Genomic DNA, 8,484 nt, shown 5'->3' with positions numbered 1-8,484 from the left:
CCGAGGCCGTAAAGAGATCTTGCCCCGGCTCCGTTCCTCCAGCCCGCCGGCGCTGCCCCGGCTGCCCCGTTCCCGCGGCCCGGGCTTGCGGCGGTGCAGCGCAGACCCCGCTCGCCGTCCTGCTGACCGCCCTTCTCTCTGCAGTCCCGCTCCGCAGCCGACCCCTCGAAAGAGAAGAGCACGCCGTCGGTCCCCAAGAATGGAACGGCGACCGCCCCCACGATGGGGGGGGGACATCGGCACTGCATGGCTGGCCGAAAGTGCGCCCAGCCGCCACGTTGAAGGGAGACCGCGGGCAGCCGAGTGTCAAGTAGGTCGCCGCTCCGGAGCGGATGGTTACCGGGAGGCTTTCGCCACGGAGAACGTGCCGTCCCAGCCCCACCGCCAACACCAGTCCCGGCCTCTTTGTACTGTGTGCCCCTTCCCCAGCCCAGTGCTTGGCTGCCGCTGCAGTAGAGCCGTGCCTTCCGTCTGGTGCCCTGAAATAGGGGTCATGAGCCCCTGCAGTGCTCCACGCTGCAGGATTGCACTGGGCTGTGAAGGGAGGTGCTGTCAGCAGTGATTTTCTGAATGTCCTTGTAGTCAGAGCATCAGTCTCCAAACCCCACGGAAATACATGAATGTCATCCAGCAGAAGACACATACTATGTCAGACTTTTTCTAATGTCTTGCTTGAGTCTGAAGACCCTGACACAGATGACAGTAATGACCCAAAGCTGTGTAGCAACTATGTGAAGGGCATCTACAACAATCTGAGACACCTGGAGATTGGTAGGCAGCACCTAAGGACATTTGCAGTAAACTGTCCTTGTAGGTGTGGCTTGCCTTAGGGCTGGGATTCACTTTCACTGATGATTTCTCCAGAGGCATTAGTAAGTCTCCTTCAACTTTGAAATATAGGATTGAACTCAGCTGATAATATGAAGAGATGCTGGTTGTTAGACCGGTTAACTACTAATACTAGTACTGTGCTCTTTCTAGCCCATGTCTTGTGAGCAAGGAAACCTTGCTGCCTGTGGTCTACACCCATGGGTTATGTCTGTACCAAACTTCTGGATAAGGACAGGAGAAGAGGAAATGGCCACAAGCTGTGCCAGGGGAGGTTCAGGTTGGACATGAAGAATTTCTTTACTGAAAGGGTGGTCAGATACTGGAAGTGGGAAAGTCACTCTCCAGAAGCGTTCAAGAAGTGACTGGATGTGTCAGTTGACAAAGGGCTTTTACCCTAGGCTAAAGCATGAATGCTGGTCAGTGACACCCTACATGGTTGTACATACCCTTAACAATACAGATGACCAACAAAGGACATTCAATTCCCAATTGTATGTAACACAAAAAGCTCTTGGCTATCAACAGTGAGTTGATGTATCAAAACTGCTTATTCCTCTCCCTGATTTGAACTCAAAGCCTTCTAACACACCTGCAGGTGCCAATAGAGGTAACAGAAGATGTGTAGTTATTCTGTGCAAGTGGGTGTGGTAAATAGGTATGATTCGTGCTAACAAAATTGAAACAGTAATCAATATTGATACAGTAATTAATATTTGGAAATAATAAAACCGTTAAAAGTTGTAATGCCAAGAAAGAAAGGGAGAGGAGGGGTTCCACCCCCCCTTTCCTGCAGATGTTCAAGGCAGGAAAAAGCAAGATATAACAGTTACCAAAACTTAACAGAAAGAAGGGAAAAGAAGGGAAAATCTGGTTGGGTCCCAGGAAAATGCTAATTATATGAGATTTATGCTTTGATGCTTAAATATATGTATATAAATTATGTTAGTTTTGGCTTACATTATACTAGCTTGGTGCGCATGCGTAACCCAAAGGTGAATTAAAGGACATCGAGGAAGAGGAGAGCCTTCATCAGTGACGACCCCCAAAGAGTGGTGTGACCACCTAAAAGAGTGGTGGAGCATGCGCAGTAGTGGTGGCGATGAGGGCGGAGGTAGAAGTGTGATGAATGAAAAATGGGAGGAGAGAGCATTGACATATGGCATATAAGGGGGAATTTTCACTTGGCAAGCTTGTACGTGAGGTGGCAGGGGTCCAAGGACCCTGCACTCTGTACCCCGCGCGGTTATTTTTTTGCTTATGCGCTATTATTGTAATCAAATTATCCCTTATTTTAACCAAATTATATTTTCAATATTTTAAGTGTATACGATTTTATCTATTCTAAGCTATTCAATTAAAATTGCTGCTACCTTTAATATTGTTTGGGTTTTTTTGATGATGGGATAATTGGGCAAATATAACATGGGTATGAACATCCTGCCATATAACAAACCTTACACTGACCAACTTGAAAACCTGTGTTCTGAACCAAGTAATTTAGATAAATCTGCTTCTTTCTACAGAACAATGCTGTTTCTAAGTTGAAGTTGCTGCTGGTTGGTGTCATAGCTATGTACATTGCCACCAAATATGAAGAGATTCTTCACCTATATATTGGAGACTTTGCTAAGCAGCTGACCACACTTGCTCAAAGGTCCATATCCATCACATGGAGATGAAGATCCTGAAAACCCTGGACTTCTCTCTGGGTTGCTCCCTCAGCACTGCCTAAGAAGAGCTTCAAAGATTGCAGAAGTGTTGAGAACAGGTGTTACTGTAAATTGAATCTGGAAAAGGCAATACTTAACTGTGGCAACTTGTTAAAATGGCTCAAAATTTGCAACTGAGCCTGGCTGACACACGTCTTCCACATAGAAATGAGTTTTATTTATCTGTTCCTGTGACATGAGCCTAACTTACCAAAATTCAGTGCTAAAATGCATGCCTGATTGTGAGGAGCCAATTTAGTTTTGATTTCCCTCAACAGTGGCTGTCAGAGGCACGCGGAGGCGGGGTGCACATGGGCAATGTGTAGGAGACAACTAGAAGAAGCCTTGTCTCTGAAGGACTTCTCCTGGCAACATCTCCCATGGGCCACGTAATAGGAGATGCTGAACTCCCTAGAGGGACTTCTCCAATCAGATGGTGAAAGGTTGGACTGGGCCAATGGTCTCCTGCCAAGCAGACGGGCTTTGGGAGAAGCCAGGGGCATAAAAAGTAACTGTGTCACAGTTGCTCCGGGATTTTTGAAACTTGCACTTTAAGTGTGGGTTTTGGGCTTGGGTCCTTTTTGAGACTCTGGTTTTGTATTTGAAGCTTGGTAATTAGAGGGGCTTTTTGAATCTTATATCTATGCTTTGGCTCCAGCCTGCTGAAGTCTGTTTCTTGCCCTGGTCCTAGCCTGTCTTTGCCCTTTTTTTTTTTTTTTTTTTTTTTTTTTTTTTAACTGAGTGAACTAGGTTGGAAAAGACCTTAGAGATCAACTAGTCTAACCTATGACCCAACCTAGCACCTCCTCATCAACTAAACCATGGCACTGAGTGCCACATCCAGTCTTTTTGTAAACATATCCAGGGACAGTGACTCCACCATCTGTCTGGGCAGCCAATTCCAGTGCCCAATCACTCTTCCAGTGAAGAATTTTTTTCTGACCTCTAATCTAAACTTTCCTTGGCACAGCTTAAGGCTGTGTCCTCTAGTTCTGTCAATGCTTGCCTGCAGAAAAGACTGACTCCCATCTCACTGCAACTAGGTAGTTGTAGAGAGTGATAAGGTTTCCCCTAAGGTTCCTTTTCCCAGGCTAAACAACCCCAGCTCCCTCAGCTGTTCTTCATAGGGTTTGTGTTCCAAGCCCGTCATAGCCTTCTTGCCCTTCTCTGGATGTGTTCAAGTGTCCCAAAATCCTTCCTAAATTGAGGGGCCCAGAAAGGGACCTGGGGGTACTCGAAGTGCAGATGTTCAGTTGGCTGTCAACCAGTACCCCCAGGTCCCTTTCTGCCTGGACACTGTCCAGCCACTCTGTCCCCAGCCTGTAGCACTGCAGGGGATTGCTGTAGCCAAAATGTAAGACTCAGCACTTGGTCTTGTTAAACTTCATGTTTTTGGACTTGGCCCATTGATCCAGCCTCTCCAGGTCCCTTTGCAGAGCTCTCCTACCTTCCAACAGATTGACACATGCTCCCAGCTTCTGTCGCCTGTAGATTTACTGGTGGTGGACTCAATCCCCTCATGCAGATCATCAAGGAAGATATTAAACAGGACTGGCCCCAGCACAGACCCCTGAGGGACACCCCTGGTGAGCAGCCACCAGCTGGATGCAGCACCATTCACCAGCCCCCTCTGGGCCCGGCCATCCAGCCAGTTCCTAACCCAGCACAGAGTGCTCCTGTCCAAGCCGTGGGCTCCCAGCTTTTCCAGGAGTGTGCTGTGGGAGACAGTGCCAAGGCCTTGCTGAGGTCCAGGTACACAACATCCACAGCCTTTCCCACATCCACCAGGCAGGTCACTTGGTCATAAAAGGAGTCCAGGTTGGTCAAACAAGACCTGTCCCCCCTAAATCTGTGCTGGCTGGGTCTGACACCCTGGCCATCCTGTGAGTGCTGTGTGCTGGCACTCGGTATGAACTGCTCCATAACCTTACCTGGTACAGAGGTCAGGCTAACTGGCCTATAATTGCCAGGATCCTCCTTCCCACCCCTTTTATGAATGGCAGTCACACTGGCCAGTTTCCAGTCCTCTGGAACCTCACCAGTGAGCCAGAACTGTTGGCAAATGATGGAAAGTGCCTTCTCAAGCTCATCTGCCAGCCCCCTCATCACCTGGGATGGATCCCATCTAGTCCCATGGATTTGTGAGCACCTAGGTGGCTCAGCAGGTCTGTTTCCTTCTGAGGAAGGAAGGGGCTGTTCTGTTCCTTGACACCGTCTCCCAGTGCAGGAGGACAGTTGTCCTGAGGACAACCTGTCTTTCAGTTGAAAACCGAGGCAAAAAAGGTGCTAAGCACCTCTGCCTTTTCCTCATCTTTAGTTACTAAATTCACTCCCTCATCTAATAGAGAATGGAGGTTGTCCTTGCTCTCCTTTTGCCATTAATGTATTTATAAAAATAATTTTTATTGTCCTTTACAGAAGTGGCCAGATTGAGGTCTAACTGGGTTTTGCCTCTATAATTTTTTTCCTACATGACTTAGCAACTCCCTTAAGCATTTCTTTAGATACCTGACCCTCCTTCCAAGAGTGATACACCCTCTTTTTTTTTTTTTTTTTTTTTTTTTTTTTTTTTTCAAAAAAAGAAAAGCTCCTTCAAAAGTTCCTTGCCCATCCAGGCCAGTCATTTTCCTCATCGGCTCACCTTTTGGCACATAGGGACAGCCTGCTTCTGTGCCTTCAAGATTTCTGTTTTGAAGCACACCCATCCTTCCTGGACTCCTTTGTTTATAAGGGTTGCTTCCAAGGTACTATTTGAATAAGTCTCTTGAATAGCCAAAGTCTGCCCTCTAGAAGTCCAGCATGGAAGTTTTACTGATGTCCCTCCTTGTTTCACCAAATATTGAAAACTCTATAATTTCATGATTGCTGTGCTCCAGATAGACTCCTACCACCACATCTCCCACCTGCCCTTCTCTGTTTGCAAAGAGCAGATCTAGCATTGTCCCTCCCCTGGTGGGCTCACTCACCAGCTGTGACAGGAAGTTGTCCTCCATGCACTCTAAGAACCTCCTAGACTGCCTCTTCTCTGCTATGTTGAGTTCCCAGCAGATGTCTAACAGGTTAAAGTCACCGACAAGAACAAGGGCTGCTGATCCTGAAACATCCTCCAGCTGCTTGTAGAATAAGTTATCTACCCCTTCATCCTGGTTGGGTGCTCTATAACAGACTCCCACCAGCCTTGTTGTTGTCCTTGATGTCAGCCTTGTTGGCCATCCCCTGATTCTTTGCCTTGGCCCCAGCCTGTCTTTTGATTCTCATTTCCTCACTGGCTCTTGTCACCTTTGTGTCTGCTCTGCCTCCCTGTGTCTCTGCCTAAGCCACCTGCATCCAACCCTGCTGGCCTCTGAGCCAGCCCACTGCTGTGATCCTCACTGCGACCCTCTCCAGGCTTCTGGGCCTGAGTGGCCCCTCACCCTGAGCCCAGTCGCCCGTGAAGCAGCGTGCACACCCCCCACCTCGTGGATGCACTCCCTGACCTCCAGTGGCATCTCACTCACTCACTCACTCACTCACTCACTCACTCACTCACTCACTCACTCACTCACTGTCTTCCCCACCCCCCATTCCTCTCCCATTTTTCTTACTCTTGCTTGGTCTTGTCTAACCCTCTTTAGTAGAGTAACTCCCTTACTGTGGGATCTCAGCACCTCAGGAACTGAGGTGCAGAGACCAAGACCACCCTTGGGGGGCTCGGGAGTCCTGGAATGTTGCCAGAAGTGTCTGGTGGCTGGACTTTGATCCTACACAGGAGATGACACCTGTATGAGGACTGGGAGGATTTCACTGGGTGAATGGTGAAGGGATAAGTTAATTAAGGTGTAGAACACAGGGTTTAGGATTTCTGTACAGGGGGGTCTAAAGAAGTAAGATGGAGGAATTGGGGCGTGTCCTGTCCTTCTTCTTCTTCTTCTTGGCCTCCATCTTCTGTGGTGATGGTGGCACTTTGGGATTGGTCTTTACTAGAAGTGCACCGGTTAATAAGAGTAGAAGGTATTGGAGAAAAATCATAAATATCGTACACGTAACTCTGGGTATAAAGATAAGTGACCGCCCCGGAGGCTGGAGAGTGTGCCCATGGCTGACTGCTGTGCAGACCTCTGTTGGGCTGAAAGAAAATCTTTTAGATAAACAATTAATAAACACCAAGACCGAAACAAGATCAGAAGTCTCTCCTCGTCCTTTGAAGCGCCGGGCTGTCCAAGGCCACCCTGGGCCTTTCCAGGTCTTTGAAACAGCCGAGAAACCGAGCAAGTGGCATCCCTGAGAATCTCCGGACATAAATCAGCCAGCAGGAGAAACAGAAAACCAGCAAACATAAATCAACCGTAAAACAGAAGAAAAAGAGAAAAATGGAATCCGACAAGTGGCGTTCACTGCGTGGGCTACTCCCCACCAACCCTTTCGGGGGGGGATCAGCCCTGAAGAGCTGAAGAGCTAAAGAGCTGAAGAGCAAAGAGGGCAGCTCCAATCTAGGACGAGTTCTCAGGAGAGCACTGATAGCTCCTGAGGAGAGAAGCCTGAAGAAAAAAGAAAAAGAAGAAGGAAAAAAAAAAAACAGCCAGAAGCGTCTGCAAAAAACAGCAGTCACTGAGAATTACATCTCTCAGCTTCTACCGAAGACAGTTCGTAGCAGAGCAGCCCGGATCAGAACCGGAAGGCGCCTCCGGATCCTTCTCCTGTGACCTGCTGGACAGAGACGGGAGCCTTCGGACAGCTCTGACGACAGATTCGGTGAGAAGGTCAAAACATAAGAACATAATTGCACACTCTCCCAACAACAACGGGAAATTTTGTCCGCCTTACAAGGCGTGGCTCAAACACATACAGAAGAGATCCCAAAGAAAGTATTAAAACAGCTATTGTTGTGGGCAAAGCTTAATTACCCACTGGCCGAAACATGCCTGCTATTCGAAGTGAGGTTTTGGCAGGAAATCAATAGGCACTGATATTTCTTAACGACAAAAAAGACGAGACAGCGTTAAAGCTGCTCTCGCCGGCAAGATTAATGCTAGAAAAGCATACCGGTTCAGTCGAAAAGACTGGGAGAGCGACGAAAAGTTGCTCTGCATCCTCAACAGAAGGGTGGGGGAGCAAGGCTCCCGGAAAAAGAAAAAAAAAGAAAAGCATATCAGCACAGTCGAAAAGACTGGGAGAGTAACGAAAAGTTGCTCTGCATCCTCAGCAGAAGGATGGGGGAGCAAAGCTCCGGAAAAAAATTATTTCTGGCCTTAAGAAGCCAGGGGGAAAGGGCTCTCGAGAAAAGAGAGCAGGAAAAAATATTAAAGCCCCGGTCCCAAAACCCAGAAACCCCAGGAAACTCCTAAAGCGTCCTGAAACTCCGGAGAGTACAGGGGAGTCAGGATCGGAGGGGGGGGTGAAGGGGGAAGAGAGGAGGGATCGGGGGGGGGGACGCTTCCTCGCGGGGGCACGGCGCGGTAGCGGCGGAGCAGACGGGGAGCGTGAGAGAAGAGATACCGGGAGACACATGTCCCGGTGCGGCTTTTGTCAGCACGGCGCCGGGGGGTGGCGGCCATCCCGGAGACGCGCGCGGCGGGCAGAACTCGCAAAAACCCGCGGACAAATTCGGCTCGAATTGCGGGGCGGGGCGGGCCCGGGTGCCGGCGGGGGGCGGGCCGTACACACCGGCGGGAGGAATGGACACAGAGACAGAGTCAGGGGCAGACCGAGGGAGGAGACCTGGGAGGTGGAACAAGGGGGGGAGAGTGACGTCAGCCCAGGAGAGACGGGGGGCGGCTCGGAGAGCACGCATGCGCAGAGTAGAGCGCTGGCGGGGGCCGGCCCGGTCCCCTGACGTCTCGGGCGAGAAGGGGCCGTGCTCGGGTTCCTGTGTCCCAGCGGCTCCACACCCTCTTCAGCCTTGGTACCTCTGGATGAAACCCTCGGAGTCCCAGTCCCTTCCCTTCAAGGGAGACGTTCTGGTGTT

This window comes from Melospiza georgiana, chromosome Z (assembly GCF_028018845.1).
Source record: "Melospiza georgiana isolate bMelGeo1 chromosome Z, bMelGeo1.pri, whole genome shotgun sequence".
Taxonomy (NCBI): domain Eukaryota; kingdom Metazoa; phylum Chordata; class Aves; order Passeriformes; family Passerellidae; genus Melospiza; species Melospiza georgiana.
The sequence above is the reverse complement of the archived record's forward strand: the minus strand, read 5'-3'. Positions refer to the sequence as shown.